Genomic DNA, 19,194 nt, shown 5'->3' on the forward strand with positions numbered 1-19,194 from the left:
CATATTATATATATATATATATATATATATATATATATATATATATATATATATATTCACTTCATAATCTTGAAATACTGAAATCTTGAATTTCAGTTTTTCAAGACCATGAAATTGAATCCACATAACACCTAAACAGCAAAACCGCAAAATTCAAAACACCTAAAACACAGCACACACCAGACCACACGTATACCGCAACACCCACATCACAACATAAACAAACAAAACAACATACATCCACAAACCTACAACACAAATTAGCAGGGGGGCAAGCCTCTCTGCACCCCCATTGTAGGGGGCTGCACCCCCCACACTCCCTACTTATATATACTCTCTGAGATCGCACAAACAGTAAACAAAAGCAAACACACACACACACACACACACACACACACACACACACACACACACACACACACACACACACACACACACACACATCACACATATCAGCACACTCACATACACTCAAACTCCCACCCAAAACTTTTACAAAACACTCACTTACCAGACATAACACCTAAATGCAGACACGACACCGCACACCATCCATATACAATCCCGGACATTACATAGAATAAAGCCATAACTGCGAACTTGAGATATTCAAATTCATGATTATGCACTTTTGCTATTTTAAAACTTCGATTTTATAGTCTCGAGATACTGAAATTCGACATTTCAGTATTTCAAGATTATATATATATATATATATATATATATATATATATATATATATATATATATATATATATAAATATATTGTTTCACTTCATAATCTCGAAATGCCGAAATACCAAATTTCAGCATCCCGATACCATGAAGTCGAACCATTCACAATACCGAAACCCACAATCACGAATCACACAATCACGAACATACACCACATAAGACACACACCATTCCACCCACAGCACACAAACCACACAACACTACACTACATATAAGGAGGGGGGTAAGCCCCCATCACCCCCCCCATGTGGGAGGCTGCGCTCCCCACACCCTCTTACTTATATATACCAACTCCGAGATCACACATAACATAAAAAAAAAAAACTCACACCAAGGCATCGTCCACTCGCTTGCACACCAATACACATCACACATACACAAACACCAACAAATCCAACACTCACACTCACACTTACACCTCCCTACCCTTACCCACACATACAACATACAAAAACACACACAAACACTCACTCACCTGCAATTTCAGGTACCATAACACTACACGCAATGTACCGGAAATGCAAAGCTCGGATTTGAGATATTCAAATTTGCTCTTATGCACTTTGGCTTTTCAGCTTCATGGTCTCGGGATGCTGAAATTCGGTATTTCAGCATTTCGATATTATGAAGTGAAACTATATATATATATATATATATATATATATATATATATATATATATATTTATATTTACATATAGTATGTATACATTCTCTCAACAGTTTAGTATTTTAACAATACCTCTATTATTTCCAAGAATTGTAACGTTCTTTTATGGCCAAATGATTCTTCCATACTCTAACTAAATATGGCAAAACTTCATTTATTCTGTACAAATCATCTCTTACTTTATTGAGTTTTTGCTGAAGAAAGTCCTGAATCAGCTAACTATATAAATTAATAATGCTCCATTATCAGAAAACTCTGTATCTAATAACTGCCCTGGTATTGCTGTTAAACAATTATTTGTAAAAAGAAAATCTCTTCTCGCTGTTATCTTACATCTTTTGTAAATATACACTTTTGAGCCATTTGAATTGAATTATTTTTTTTTCCAAACACCTTTATTGAATTATCACTTGTGACATAGGCAAATTTACATTCATATAAAAGTAGTCACACTATAATTAACATAATAAATATTTTACTTCACATATATTGATATATATCATATGCCTAAGCACATACCTCTCAATCTTTTAAAGCTAGAAATCTGGACAAAGCCATAAATAAAAGTGGGACAAATGCCCAAAAATAGGGACATTTTTAAATATTGCTCTTATAAACTTAGAAAGTTGATAGAATAACAGGTTTTGGAGTAGCTTAAATTTTCTGAAGGGTATGAAGTCTGAAACCCAAACATCTGTCAATATTATTTTAAGTTCAGTCTTTAATGATTTGCCACTAATTTGCCAGAAAACCTCAATTTTATGAAAAACGGGCCAAAAATATGAAGCAAAAATCTGGACATTCTTTGAAAGTCTGTATAGTTGAGAGGTATTCCCAAGCATTATTATATAAATTATTCAATTCCTGCCTTTTTTTTAAACAAGAAACATCTTTATTAAACCATCACTTACTACATAGGAAATCATACATTTGTACAAATGAAAACAAACCACACCGACACAATCCTAGGTGTAACCATTTTACATTGCAAACCATATGACACACTCCCAGTTGCAAACATTATACATCACTTACCCAATCTTTTTCAGTCAAACATTACATAGCTCATTTAATTCTTGCCACCTTTTAAACCTCATTCCTCCCTTGTATCTATTGTTCCCACAAGTTCCATTTTTTCCAATGTAGTTTGCTTCTGCCCTTTTCTAAAGATCTCAATCCTAGTTGTTTTACCTCTGTTACTTTAGTCACTGCTTCTATAGTTTAGATTTTGATTTCCATTTTCTAGTAATTGCTTTTTGGACAGCTACCATTATTAGACACAGCAAGGCCTTACCATGCCTAGGCATTTCCAATTCTGTATCATAGCTCAGAAAAATAATTTCCCTCATCAGACCAATCTGCCCACCCAGCATCTCTGACAGTGCATTCCACAAGGAATCCCTAAAGTCTGCCTGTTCACCTCACTCCCAGAAAATATGTTCCCAATTACATCTTTCTTATCTGTAACACCTCCAACATTTGCTGTCTGCCTGAGAAAAAATTCACTGGAGTCTACTTGGGGTATAGAAATATCTACACAAACATTTCCAGGCAAAAATCTTAAATCTTCTAGATTTTGTTGTATTTTTGGGAGACATACATATATAGTCCCATTGTTTCTTTCTGAATTGCTTATCCAATCTCTCTTCCCAATCCTTTCTAACCTCCTCTGATTGATTCTTATAGTTATCATGCAGTATTTTATGTGCTCTGCTAATTATTTCCTTTTTTAATGGTAGTTTCTGCTCTAGATTCTACTAAAAATTCTACCAATGCTGGTCTTTTGTTTAGGACTCCCTTTCTTTCTCTTTGCCTATACTCTGACATCAATGCTGATAGGGAAGGCAATATCTAACCTGCAGTCCAAATAAATTATTTGTGTTTTCCCATTCTATCATCTTTCCCTCTCTAGTTATCTACTCCTAATAGCTTGGTTCCTTTGCCAGTTTTGTCCAATAAATTCCAGCCCATCTTGTCTATTGTCTGAATCCCCAACTGCAGTCACCCCTGTTGGGATAATCTCCTTTCTGTAATCCCGTGGTAGCTTAGTTCTAAGAATATATCCTGCTGCTTTATGGATATAATATTCTGTATGATTATTGTTATTCTCCTTAAAGACCTTCATCCAAAATCCCCAGTATCTCCTTGTTTCTTGAGCTTCCCCCTGTTCATCCCTTTTCCACTTTGAAATATAGTTTTCTGCTTGTGCTGTATATAGGAGTCTTAACTGTGTAGCTTTGAAATACACCTTCAAATTGGGTAAACCCAGTCTGCCTGTTCTACTGGAAGAATCAGCTTATCCCACTTGACTCTTGCAGTCTTCCCCTCCCAGATAAAGTCCTTCAGCTCTTTATTAATTGCTATCCACAGCTTCTTCTTTGGTTGATAAAAATGTGCTTGACCTGTGTATAAGACTAAAGGGACTAAAAACATTTTAAGTGCTTGTATCTTATTATCATATCCATATAACAAAGCTTTCATTTTCTCAGTTGTTGTATTATCTTTTGTTTAGTCTCTTCCCACATATCCTTAGCTGCCACACTAGACTCATTTTAATCCATACTCCTAAGTACTTCATTTTACCATGTTCCCATACATATGGATATTCCTGAACCAATTTGTGTGTGGGTACATAATTTACTGCTATTGCCTTTGTTTTAGCTTCATTCATTTTGTATCCCGAAAAGATCTGAAACTGTCTCAAAATGTTCCACAACACCGTAATGTCTCTTTCTGTTTTTTTTTCAGGTATAAAATAATATCATCTACAAATAAAGCCAGCTTTTCTTGACTACCATGCCAAATATATCCTTGAATTTGTGAGTTCCTTATTTTCTTTGCCAGTGGTTCTAAATATAATGCAAATAATAAAGGGGAAAGAGGACACCCCTGCCTGGTTCCTCTGCTCAAGCAGAAATTATCAGAGAGGACCCCACCCACTTTAATTTTCACATCTGATCCCTCATATATCCTTCTAATCAACCTTATATTTTTTCAGGAAGTCTAAATGCTTTCATTGCCCTGCTCATAAAGTCCTATCTTATTCTGTCAAATGCTTTTTCAAGACCCACCAACAACAATGGTATTTTCTTACATTCTGCTTCCCTCTGGATCATCAATGTTCTGTTAATGTTGTCAAATGTTTACCTCCCCTCCACAAACCACATTGATCCATGTCTATCAGTTTTGGCATAACCTTTGCCATTCTTTTAGCCATTATATGCATGAACACTTTATAATCATGGTTTGGTATTGAAATGGGCCTGTATGAAGATGGATCTGATGGATCTTTACCCTTTTTAGGTATTATAGCTACCACTGCTTTCTTCCAGGATGTTGGTACTTCTCCTTCTCTCAAAATATTGTTAAAGAAAACCTTCCAGATCTTTATCATTTTTTCCTCCTAGCTTCCAATCTTCCACAGGAATACCATCTATTCTTGGGGAGTTTCCTGTACATTGGTTATACATCACAATTTTTATCTCAACTGCTCCTATCTTAACCATTAGTAATTGAGCCTCATCTACCTCTAACCTTTGTATATTTAATTCTTCCACAAACATTTCCATTTGTATCTTTTCTTAATTTTCATATTTCTCTACTTTATAGAGACTTTCATAGAAATTCTGAATATTTCTAATACCTCTACAGGATTACTTATTATGTTCCTTGTTTCAGGCTCCCTAAATTTGGCAACAGCCCTTTCTACTTTCAGTTCTCTGAGTCATTCTGCTAAAAGTTTTTGTGCTCTAGTGTTATTATCAAAACAAAAACAGTTGCTTAATAGTAACCTTTCTAAAATCATGCATATTATCAAGATAATCCCTTATTTTCTGTCTAGCATTTTGTAGTTGATCCTCTTTTTGTTCTATGAGATTCCCCTTATTCTGCAATATTTTAACATTTGTCACTCCCTCTAAATAATTCTTGTTAATTCTTAACCATAGATCCCTTTCTTTTATTTCCACCATATTTTTAAACTCCGTCTTAATTTTATCCCACTCCATAGGTATATTTTCAGAAGAAACTTATATCCTCTCTACCAGCTCCTGAATAATCTCTACTACCTGTTCCTTAAATTCTTCTCTTTTCAACAGATAGGTAGGAAAGTGCCAATGTCTCATTTTTATTTCATTACCCTGTGCTTTTATTTTAGCTGTTATTAGTGCATGATCTGAAATAATTACTGAGTGAGTATCAAGACCAATACCTTCAATTAAATGCACATGTTCATGTGAAATGTAAATTCTGTCTAGCCTAGCCCAGTTTTTATATTTTGAGGAATGATATGTAAATTCACTCCAAACTCCTCTTAGTGAATTTACATCTTCCATGCCAAATATTTTCATAAATTTCTTCAAAAATCTACCCTCCTTTGTTATATTCTCCCTTCTGGGCCCCTCAGACACATCTTAACTGCTGCAAATCAAATTCCAGCCCCACCTACAATATTCCTTGCTGAAAACTGATTATTTCTCTCAGAATGTTCTTAAGCTCAATTATAGCAGTTTTAGGTGGAATGTAAATATATGCCAGTGCAATCCTCCCCTCTTGCCAGTAGCCTAATACCACTACACATCTTCCATTATTATCTTTTTATCTTCTTATATCACTATTGGAGCTCCTCTTGTAGTTAAAATAAGTACTCCTGTTTTCCTTTGTCCCAGGTATTCCACTGAATAACCATCATGAAAATCTTTCTTTATCAAATTCACATGTTCAGTTCTAATTGTATCTATTTGCACTCTGCATTTTTAATCTAGTTTACTACTCTTTCTTTTTTTGTATTTATCTGTGAGAAAATTTATATTTAAAGACAATACAGAAATCATCATTGTATTAAAACATTATTATTCCCACCTTTATGTATAACACATTTTGTTTAAATGTCTAGTTCCAGCTTTTGTGTTAAATGCATACACTGTTTGGCAGGTTGAACTTTGATGCAGTTGTTTCTTGTCATATCCATTTCAGCCTATGTCACATCTTATAAAACTTTTTGTTTTATTGAAAGCCATCAAAAAAAAAAACACCCCCAATACCCCTTAAATCTAGTAACTTAATACTAACACACAAAACTATGTACACCTTCAAATATTGCAGTTTTACCCTCCTAATAGGAACAAAAGTCCCAAACTGACAGCTACACTTGCAGACTTGAGTTAACCTAAAAGAAACTTTATCCATGCTAAGAGACATGGTGCGCCTATGCTTCTACTAAGTATGGACTGGTTTTGCCTTACCTTTATAGCTCTCCCAGCTAGGAAAACCCCTGAATGCTTTCAGAGAACATTAACTACCTTGGGAAAGCCCCTGAATGCCTTCAGAGAACATTATCTACTTTAAAAACAAAAAAAAAAAAACAAAGGACAACAGCACCTGTTTACAATCCCCCTACACTTAAAGATAACTGAAAAAAAACTTTACTTTCTAGCATGTAAAGAAAACCACATGATACAAAATTAGTACTATTTAAGAAAAAACATCCTCACAGTAAGACGCTGTCCGGTTCGACTCTCAGCTAGAGTGTCTTCTGCGTGGAGATATGCATGAATGGGCTTACCTTCATTGAAGGTTGTGCATCAGGGCTGGCAACTCGGCACGTAAAAATCAACTGCCAATCATTAGCGGACTGGAGTTCCTCTGTGTCGACCCCTAACCGGGAAAAGCCGAAAGACACAACAACAACAACAACTTACAGTTAATTTTTTCCCTCCTCTTCCCATCCCCAAACCATTTTTCCAAACATTAATGATATGAAGTAGGGCATATGCTTTAGAGTCCCCCAGAAGTCCAACAAATTCTGAAAAAGTCCTATATTTCCAGATTTTCTTCTTCTGTCATATTTCACAAATATAATTGTTGCATTGTAATCCCATATTAAATTACTGGTTTTATTACTGTTCATCTCCAAAATCCTATCTCTGCTTCTTTTCCAACGTACTCTTGATTCTTCTAGTCAACTCTTGTGCTCCCTTCCTTCTCTCCAAACTTTCCATTGAAACATTTTAAAAGATTTCACAGGTACAAACTTTTGCATTTCCTTCTTAGCATGTACTTAATCAAAAAATGATTTTGTCCTTCCAGGGAAGGATATCTTGAAGACAGCTGGGTACAGCAGTTTGAATCTCACACCTGCATCTCGAAATTCCCTGAATAGTGGAATAAATTTGCTCCTCTTCTGTCCAGTGTAGAATGAATAATCATTCTCCACAAATACTCTGCTGTTTCCCACTTTTAGTACTTTGTCCTTCTTCCACAGTTTTGTCAGAATCAACTCCTTCTGCTGGTAGGATTGTATCTTTACTATTAAAGGTTTAGGTTACTTTCTTATAGTCAGATTTGGAGCATACACACATTGTGCCCTTTCAAGTAACAACATCTGCTGTGGAATACCAATCCAGTTACTTATTTGTCCTTTCATAAAATTAATGCAGTCTGTTCCATCCAGCTTCTCTAGTATAACTGAAAATTTCAGGTTTTCCCTACATGCTCTGTCCTCTAATTCTATTATTTTTTGAAATATCTCTTCCTGAGCAGTCTCATATTCCACCAGCCTTTTCTTCATTTTGACCTCTGATTTTTGCAGCTTTATCATCTCATTTGAATATCTGTTTAAAGCTTCTTACATTTGTACAGCCTTTTGCTGTTTGTGTTGATATATTCCATCAGTGATTTGTTTATTTTAACCAGGTCTGCATGCAGTTGTCTTGTATCTTCCTGTAGGTTATTGGAAGTCATGTCCGAAGATTGCATTGCTTTTTAATGAACAGCTGTAGAACTTTCCCCAGTCAGTGTTTTTTCCTCACTTATTGTAGCTGATTTTTTCCAGGTTTTCTGTATTTCTTTATTCCTGGCATCCAGGCAGTATGCATACTAGCCAGTTACTGAAATTTACATATAAACACAAGTCTACTGGCCTTCTCTGCTTTGTTTCTGTTTTCACACTGGGAGAGCTAGAAATAAGCTGTTACTCAAAGTGCAGCCATATTGGAAGTCTTTTTGAAACTAATTAATGACCAAAACCTAATGTTATATCTGGTTCCTCAACACTTCCTATTTAAGGCTTGGAATAAATTAGAATTAAAATCCAAACCTCAGAGTATAATAGGATTTGTCTATAATCACTTACTACATTTTTTCCTATAAGATTTTTTTTTTTTTCAGAAGGAAAGAACTGTAGGAGCATAACATGTTTGCTGTGATCTTTTAAATTACTGTTGCACTATAATAGTTCCATTACATAGAGAAAGAAAGATGTGTTTTCATTCCTTGATCTGAATTAAATTCATTTTAACAGTCTGTATCTGCTTTAGCTAAGGTCTTTAAGCAGTTTATAGCTGCACTGCATTTTGCTGTTTAAGTGGTCTATCTGTTCGTATTACACCCTAGTTAGATTCTTATGTATTGTGTGTATGTCAGGCAAGTTTAGGTCTTGCCTTTGCATTAAGGCATCTCCAGGCCAGTCAGCTCAGAGTTAAGGGTCAAAGAATTCCAAAGGAGCTGTTTGCTGTGATCTCTTAAATTAATACTTCGTAATAGTCCCATTACATAGGGAAAAATGTTTTCATTTCTTGCTCTGATTTTAAATTCATTTTAACAATCTGTATCTGCTTTAGCTAAGTTCTTTAAGCCTATGTTAGTAATTCCAGTACATGGTTGCAGGCATTTTGCTGTTTAAGTAGTCTAACTGTTGGTATTAAATCCGTCTTTCATTCTTATGTATTGAGTGCGTGTCATGCTAGTTCAAGACTTGTCTTTGCATTAAGACAGTTCCAGGCTTTTTAGCTCAAAGCTAAGCATCTAATTCTTTTTCCCTCCCTTCTACCCTGTTGTAGTTGTGTTCTTAAACCCAGTGCATCTGTTATTGCCTGCCCCTTATGATAATTTGACTTGGCTATTGACAGTAAGCATGTAAGTATCATTTTGCAAAGTTTCTCCCTTTAAATTATTCACCATGCTACAAGACATTTGATAAAATTGTTTAATACTGAGTATCAAATTAGTTTAACTATAATTAGTTTACTGGGTCTTGCTGGTGGCAGAAGGTTATCAGGCTAGTTGTTTTGTATTACACTTTAAATACTCAGCAGCAAGTCCACCCAAACATTATCCTAAAACCACAGTTCAGGCAGTTATAGTTACTCCTGCCCCAGAGTTATTCCTATGAGTATCATGTACCAGCATTTTCCCACACCTTCTCTAGCCAATCCAACTGGGATGGGTATCTTGAGACATTGTAAGAATTGTCTCATGTTGTCTGATGATCATCTATTGCTCAAACAGCATAATACCATGTGAGAGAGATATACATATATAATATCCTTGGAGGCAAAATGCTCACACACAGTGAATTCAGAAACCAAAATCATCAGCAGGACAGCAGCACACCATGCATCACACCTCTCCAAGGCCATCACAATACACATAATCCCTCATATGCTGAGACTCTAAAGATTAATTTAACTAAACCTCAGAAATCTGCACAACACAACACGGGCACAAAGCACACTCAGCAAGTTAAGGCTACCTCTTTACATAGCACAAGGAGTCCCAAAGTCACAGATGTTGAGCCTATAAGGCAGGCATTGACACAAACAAACATTCTTGTTATAGGTGACTCCATTGTAAGACATACAGATGTGCCTCTTTCCAAGATGAGCAAGGAAAGAGTGATGGTTATTTTTTTATTTAGTGCCAGGATCCATCAGATCACACATGCACTCATGTCCTTGCCAGTGTCAATGACCTGAGGTATACTTCTCTGGATCGTATGAAGAAAGACTTGATGGAGCTGTATGTGTCCAAGGTAGGTATGAGCCTAGCACTGAGCATCATTTGACTTTCCCCAAGGATGATGCTGCGATATGAGGAAAAAAATAATTGACTTCAATAATTGGCATAGTTTCTGGAGTCATTCATAGTGGTCCACTATTTGTAATCCTGGGAGGATATAGTCAAAAGACCATGCTGCTTCCCTGGAGATGGTCTGCATCTGTCCCCTCTAGGGTTTCAATTACTAGCAAAGACACCTTTTTAGACAATGCCAACCTGATAAACCTATCAACATAATGAAACAAGCAAAGGAAAATATGAAGGCCTTACTGAGCAATGTTAGGAGCCTAAAGAAGAAACTCCACTCCCTACAAGCCCTTCTCACATTGGAGAACATTGATGTCTATGTAGCGATGAGACATGGTTTAAAATAGTTGTGAGCACTCTGGCTGTATAGTTCTAATGCCTTCTACATGTTTAGACCAGCTACTGTGCAGGAGGGAGAAAAAATGGGATGTGTCTCAATCTACATCCAGAAGAGACTCATATCAGGGCTGGTAAAGCGACATGATACACTAGAGCTTCTTCATGTCCAAACAGCCATCAGAAAGGTCCCGTACCATATATTAGCTAGCTACAGAACTCTCTCTGTGACACAGGAAAGTCACAGCACCTATCTATAGGAACCAGAATCACTCAGTGTTAAACCCTGTAACTTTTTCCTAGGTGATATAAACTATCTAACTATAGATTGGGAAACCTTCACCACCACCACTGCACAAACACAGAGATTCCTGGACTTTGTCAATACAAATGCCCTGGAAAATTATTCAGAGTACCCAGTAGGGGAAATATCATCTTGAATCTTGCCCTTATTAAAGTGGGAGGATTTTGCACTGTCACTTGCATGTCTTTAACACTTGTCTTACTATAAGGTAGTCTCCTTCAAAATAAAACTGAAACTATAGATTCCTTCCGCTAATGTACCTTTAGAAATTTCTTTAAGATAAACTACTACTCTAAGTGATACATTCTCAGGCTTTAAATCCCAACCAAACCCAGTTAATTCCACTGAATATGCAGAAACATATATCATGATTGTCTCAGGGTACTTGCCTCATAGGAGGGGAATACCCTTGGGGTAATGATCACTTGTGCAGGTTGATGGTCAGGTCTTTGTCCCTGAAGATGCTGCTCAGTGCAGCTCATGGTGTGGACCTCTGGTTCCTTTCTTAGTTCAAGAAAGACAAATACTCAGTTTTCTTACAGTTTCACATTCTTTATAGGAAGATGAGTGCTGCTTAGATGACTAAGTGACCAGCGTGTAAACATCTGCACTGACGCAACTGTACCTCTTAGAAACAAGTGCAAGACAAACCCTAGAAACACATCTGTGTGGAAGAACCATAATATCAACAAGCTTTGTAATAAAAGGAAAATAATTCTGACCAAAAGTGAGAAGAAAAATTCCAGAATTTAAAACCCTTATTACTGAAATAAGTAAACAAGTCAGGATCTTAATAAAATCACCCAAAGTCAAGTCTGAGGCTAAAATAGCTACCCAAGCCAAAGACAATCACAGGGTATTGTAATCTGAAAAGCATGATTTATTATTTATTTATTTTACATTTGTTGATGCAGTAATGTACTGAGCTGATTGTGAATGGTGTTAACTACACTGAGGCTGAAGGTACAGCAAATCTACTGGCCAATAAATTTAGCTCTTACCTTACTCCTCTCTCCCCGGTGTCTGCCCCTCAAGATAAAACTTAAACTGTCTCACTTCCAGCTATCACACAAAACCAAGTCCTAAAAGTGCTATCAAAAGCTAAAAAATGTTGCATCAATAGGTCCTGATACTATCCCTGGATGCATCTTAAGTAGCATGAAGCAAAACTTAGCCACACCCCTAACAACACTGTTCAATCTTGGCCTCCATACAGGTTTTGCACCAACTGAATGGAAAATAGTTACAGTTATTCCCCTGCACAAGAGAGGACCTTCCACAGACCTAGGTAATTACAGACCCATAAGTCTGACCAGCCTCATATGCAAAGCCATGGAAAGACTTATCATGGAACTAATCAATCAGGACATAGGGAACCTCCAAGCACTGGAACCATCTCAGTCTGGATTCATCAAGGGTAGGTTATTCAACCTGGTGGATTTTTTGGAAGAGGTCACCAAAGCAATGGATGAAAGCAAAACTTCACACACTGCATACCTTGACCTGGCCAAAGCTTGTGATACAATTCCTCAATCAGTCATAGTAGAAAACTAAATACTCTGGGAATAAACCCTATGTCACCTGCTGGATTCCCAAATGGCTTACAGATAGGACACAGGAAATCAAAGTAATGGGAATTTGTCTCCAAAAAATGACTAGTCACCAGTGGAGTTTCCCAGGTTTCCATGCTGGGACCTCTACTGTTTGGCATCTGCTTTTCTGAAGTAAAAGCCAATACCAAAGAGTTCTGACTGACTATGTTTGCAGATGACTGCAATTTAGAGGCAGTCATTCAATCCTCAAATTACTTAGCTGTCCTGCAGGAAGGTTTGCCCCAAATAAATAACTGGTGCCAAAGTCATGGACTGAAACTAAATGCCAAAAATGCGTTATTGTATTCTTTGGGAAGTCACATCTCAGGGAGCTACCACATTGACAATATACCCTTAAGGGTTGACCCACTTGTTTGGGATTTTGGAACATATGTGGATAGTGACCTAACTTTTTACCAACATGTGCTGTCTGGTGTAAGAAAGTCCTTATGTACTGCACAGCTTATAAACTAAGAGACTGTGTCTAAATCTAGAGATGTCTTTGTCTCCCTTTAATCAGCCCTCATTTGACCATTCAATGAATATACTGTCCCTTTGGCATGTGTCTGTCCAGATACATGCAACAACTGGAACACCCACACAAATACATTACTAAAAGCATTCAAGGTCTAAAGAACATGTCCTGCATGGACTGACTCAAAGCTCTGTCACTATACTCAATATTCTATAGACTGCTAAGAGGTGACCTGTATCTAGCATATAAGGCATCCTCTGACCCAAGACTGATGGATTTACTGCACATCAGCAAGTCAAATGGGATTAGAAGTACTCAGTCTAGGGATCTAAACCTCTTCTGCATCATCAACAGAAAGGTTTGGAGAGGTATATCCTGTCGAGGGTATTGCTGCTCTGAAACAGACTCCCCATCCATATAAAACAAAGGTTATCCCTGTCAATATTCAGGCACAGCTTGTACCTATGGATGGGAAACATAACATTTACTCCATATCTACCCCTTGTACTACTAATGGACAGAGGCAGCTCCTAAATGCTTTATCTCATGCATGTCTCTCCTCAAATTATCTATAGTATGGCCTTAGACATTCTCACTAGAGTATATATAATTATTGACCATGGGATAGATAAGACTAGTCTATTGCCAAATGGGAGAGGCTAATCTGAGCACAAAAGGAGAAACTGGCTAGGCTTAATATAGCCTGCAAGGGCAGCTAGCCTAGTACTTACCTATGAACCTTTGTTTCACTCACTACTTTTCTCCTTTATAGAAACATTTTAGTATCTATATTTAATATATATATATATATATATATATATATATATATATATATATATATATATATATATACAGGGATATACATTGTATGTCTATATATACAATGTAGGGACCCTCCCTGATGATGTAAGTGACCATTCTCTCACTTACGTAATCAGGCAAAGGTCTAGCTTACACAACCCAACCATATATAGAACAATAAGAATCAACATAAATTTTAACCCCGATAACTTCCAAACTGAACTAAAAGAATGTGACTGGTCACCCATAAAATACCTCCCACTTGACGAAGCAGTAAACTACTTTAACTCAAAATTCCTAACAATCCTTGACCACCATGCACCAAAACGTTCCATCAAAATTAAATCTAAACCCGCTCCATGGCTTACAAAGAAAACCAGGCAAAAAATTCAAAACAGAAATAAAGTTTGGGCACTATGGAGAAGAACTAAAAACCCAATAGACCAACAACAATTCAGGCAACAAAGAAATGAGACAAAGAAAGCTATACTTGAAGATAAAAAAAAACTTTTATTGCCACCTCCAACAAACCAACCAAAATAATCCACAAAAGTTCTGGGCTAGCATAAACAGACTACTTCGACCAGGACAATCCATAACACCACCCCCTATAGGAGCAAATCCCAACAATCCAAAGCAAACTGCTAATGCTTTTAATACCTTCTTCACAGAGACCATCCAAACACTTGCAAATCAACTAACAGCTGATAGCTCTACCCTTCCAACCTTTACTACTAACTCTCTTCCAACACTAGACTTGCTACCTGTCCCAACTTCCCTCATTTGCAACCTTTTACATAAGCTAAAACCTACTACCCCCTCAGCTGACCAGCTACCTGCTGAATATCTGCAAAAGGCAGCCAAAGACATAGCATATCCTGTATCACTGCTGATAAATAGAACCATACAAGAAAGCACTGTTCCCACCATCTGGAAAATCTCCCACATTATCCCCCTTCACAAGGGTGGAAACTCCATAGAATATTCTAACTATTGTCCTATAGCACTACTCTCCCCATTAGCTAAAATAATGGAAAAGTGTATCTATAGACAGTTACTAGACCATCTACTTCAGAACAATTTACTGGCCAAATGTCAACATGGCTTCAGGCCTTTCCACAATACGACAACTGCACTCCTATCTTTCACTGACAGCATCAGTAATAACCGTAATAACAATCTTCTGTCTTCAGCACTTTTCATCAAACTTTCAAAAGTATTCGACATGGTCAACCACCATCTACTTATTAATATACTAAAATCCTTTTCTCTGGATACAATGACTGTAAAATGGTTCCAGTCCTACCTGGACAATAGACAATAGGCAGTGCTATGGGACAACAACTTATCATCTCATCTCCCTGTCACCCTAGTTGTTACTCATGGCTCTATATTGGACCCCCTCCTTTTCTCATTATTTATCAATGACCTTAACCTAGCTATTCCTCCAGCTAACTGTGTACAATACGCAGATGATTCAACAATAATCTGCTCAGCTAATTCTCAATCCCAACTGCAGACTCTAACTCAGACAATGTTTAATACAACAGAAAACTGGTTTCTACAATGCTGCCTGCTCTTGAACCCCCAAAAAACCAAATTCCTCCTCTTCACTCTTACCCATAAGTCACCCCCAATAAACTTTTCAGTCTTATCCAACAATGGTGTACTCATATCTCCTGATCCAACAACTAAACCTCTAGGGTAACCATTGATAACAACCTGAACTTTGAAATCCACATCAACAGTACCATAAAAACTGTGAACAGGAAACTAGGCTCCTTTATAGGATTAAACCCTTTCTCTCCCCACTAGCCAGAACCACTATTGCCCATTCCACACTTCTCTATGTTTCTTCAATACATACTAACCTGTCAAAAAATAACCTTAACAAGCTAGCCAACTCATATAACAGCATTGCCAGATTTGCTACTGCTTCCCCCTTTAGGATCCATCACTGCTATAACCTGAAAAAGGTAGGCTGGTTAGAGCTTCAGAATAATATTCACTTTAACCAACTTACCATTGCCCACAAGACCCTCTTCCAACCTACCACTACCCTAATACTTTCTAGCCTCATTACCCAATATAAAAACCTTACGACTTTACGCTCATCTAATAAACTACTTGTATCAACATGTAAATCTAACAACATGGCAGGAGATGCTCTGTTTTGTTATGCAGTTGGAAGATATTGGAACCAACTCCCTCATGAACTTACATCACTGTCTTATTTTACACTTTTTAAGCACAATCTTAAACTCTATCTTAAAAGCCATTGGTTATGTCCTTGTACAAATCCAGACTAATATCATCCTATATCCATGTTTCCTTCACTAAAGACCTAATACCTGCTCTGTCTGTGTCTTTCTCTATCAAGGCCTATCCTTGGCAAAAATATATCTTATCCTAGTAGAGATAATTTAGCATACCTAGTTGAAGTCTTCTGTATATAAAATCTACAACATCTTACCTAAGGCTTGCAACAATATTTGTTTAAACTGCGATTATTTATGAACTGTTGAAACTTGAAGTATTTATCTGTATAACAACTAGTTACTTGTTACTAGTAAAGTCCTTTGTATATAAAGTCTAAAATATATTATCTAATGCTTGCAACAAGATTTGTATAAACTGTGACAATTTCTGAACTGTTGAAATTTGTAGTATTTATCTGTATAACAATTAGTACCAGAATGTTTGTAGTATGGTAACCTCTTGGAGCTTATCTCCCCGGGGTTCTACTGAAAATGGACATGTATCCAGTTAGACTATCCCTGCCAAGAAATGTACAATAAATTATATATATATATATATATATATATATATATATATATATATATATATATATATATATATATATGGGTTTACCTGAAAACGCCGAAAGCTAAACGCCGACGACGGGAACACCGACACAGGAAGATCGACAATGGAGAAGACCGACAGTTGAGAATCCTGATGCTGAGAACACCAACATGTTAAGGTTAGTGTGCGATAGGGACGGACGTTAGGGTCAGGGTGTGGATAAGGTAAGTGTGTGATAGTGACGGACGTTAGGGTAGGGTACGGGTCAGGTAAGTGTGCGATAGTGACGGACTTTAGGTTTAGGGGCAGGTTAAATGAGTTAGGGTTAGGGTGCAGGTAAGGAAAGTGTGCGATAGTGACGGACTTGAGGGTTAGGGGCGGATTAAGTGAGTTAGGGTTAGGGTGCGGGTAAGGTAAGTGTGCGATAGTGGCAGACTTAAGGGTTAGGGGTGGATTAAGTGAGTTAGGGTTAGGGTGCGGGTAAGGTAAGTGTGTGATAGTGATGGACCTTAGGGTTATGGTTTGGGTTAAGGTTAGTGCATTGGTAGTTGTGTATGTAAGGTTTAGTGTAGGTTTTTAAGGTTTTCTTGTGTTGTTTGTGTATTTTTCGGGAAAGGTATTTGTTTTGTTGATTGTCGGGATTATGGTTTGTCGGGCATGTGAATTTTCATGTTTTTGAACTTTCGGTTTCTTTCGGATTTGTTGTGTCAGTTATTTCGTTGTCGGTGTTTTGGCGTGTTGGTGTTATCAGGTAGACCCATATATATATATATATATATATATATATATATATATATATATATATATACATACATACACACATATATATGTGTGTGTGTGTGTGTGTATATATATATATATATATATATATACACACACACACACACACACACACACACACACACACACACACATATATATATATATATATATATATATATATATATAGACAGGTGTAGAGAGAAGCATAAGTATCACCATAATTCCACCTGGTTCCAATATGAACCAACTAAGTATTGCAAAAATGATGAAACCACTCTGAATATTGTTGAGAACCACCATACTGAAATCCCTTGCACTATAAATAAATATGTATTTGTTATTGCTTAATGTCAGAAAATTTCCTAATATCTTGTAATAAACACACATCAGTTTAGTATGATTTAAACCAGTGTATCACATCCCATCTCCTTCATGGAGAGACCAGACTATTAACAGTTACAGTTAGAATTTTCATGACTTCCCATTGTTTTTTTCTACATTTTCTTTTCCATGTGGGAGACTCTACTAAGGATAACTCCCCATTATTAGATACTTCAATCAATGCTTGCTTTTCTGAATTTGATGCTGATAAAACTTATTTATTTTCATGACTTGATATATGCCTTGAATAATGTGTTTTCACACAAATTTGAGTGAGCTTCTCTTGAGAATTTTCCTCTAGATTCACCAGTTGTGATAGAGCCGATATACCTTCATTTACATTTACCTTCAAATTCAAATTTGTAGAATGCTCATTCGCATACGTTTGAACAGTCTGTCTGAAAATTATCCATGCTGCTACATATAATATAATATGAACCATTTAAATTAAGACAATTTCTCATAAATGTCCTAATTCCCGTATTCAAAATATTTATGTGACTGCTCTGCATATCTTAATATGCAGTGACTCTCCCCACAATAAAAAAATGATTATTGATATGTTTGGACTGGCCACCTTTTCCAGATAAACGAGTTACACCTTTTTCATCCTCCACTGCAGATACCTAGCTTGTGTTCTTTGTGCTTCTATTGCTCTACAGACTGACAGTGCCTTAATGATTCAGAACAAACATACTTCTTCTTTAAAAAAGTGTTTCTGTGTCAAGTTCATACTAAATATCCTTCTCTTTTAAATAAATGTTTCTGTTTCAAGTTCATACTAAATATCCTTCTCTTTTAAATAAGTGTTTCTGGTTCAAGTTCATACTAAACATCCTTCTTTTTTAAATAAGTGTTTCTGGTTCAAGTTCATACTAAACAACCTTCTTTTTAAATAAGTGTTTCTGTTTCAAGTTCATACTAAATATCCTTCTCTTTTAAATAAGTGTTTCTGGATCAAGTTCATACTAAAAATCCTTCTTTTTTAAATAAGTGTTTCTGGTTCAAGTTCATACTAAACATCCTTCTTTTTAAATAAGTGTTTCTGGTTCAAGTTCATACTAAACATCCTTCTTTTTTAAATAAGTGTTTCTGGTTCAAGTTTCCACTTTGCTCCTTTTATTCAAATGCAAGTTAAGCAGCGACTGTTTTTTAATTATGTAACTAATTGCAATGCTTGCTTTCTTTTCAAACTGAAATTAGTTTGTTTCCTTGGAGAAATGCAATAAAACCCATACTTACAGTATTACACTTCATAAAGATTATATAACTTTATTCTGACGGAATACTTGCAGTGGAGGCTGGTGACTTCAAATTAAAGTGGGGCTGCAGAAGTCAGCTGAATGGGTGGGGCCAATGGGTTGTGGCCAACTAGAAAGGGGTGGAGCTATTCTCAAAACCACAACAACTGGAACTTTAATTAAATATGCTGCCCTAGGTGCCAAACTGTCATTACGAGAGTCCAATCAAGAC

This window comes from Protopterus annectens, chromosome 1.part2 (genome assembly GCF_019279795.1).
Source record: "Protopterus annectens isolate FY-2018-M chromosome 1.part2, PAN1.0, whole genome shotgun sequence".
NCBI classification, from domain to species: Eukaryota; Metazoa; Chordata; order Ceratodontiformes; family Protopteridae; genus Protopterus; species Protopterus annectens.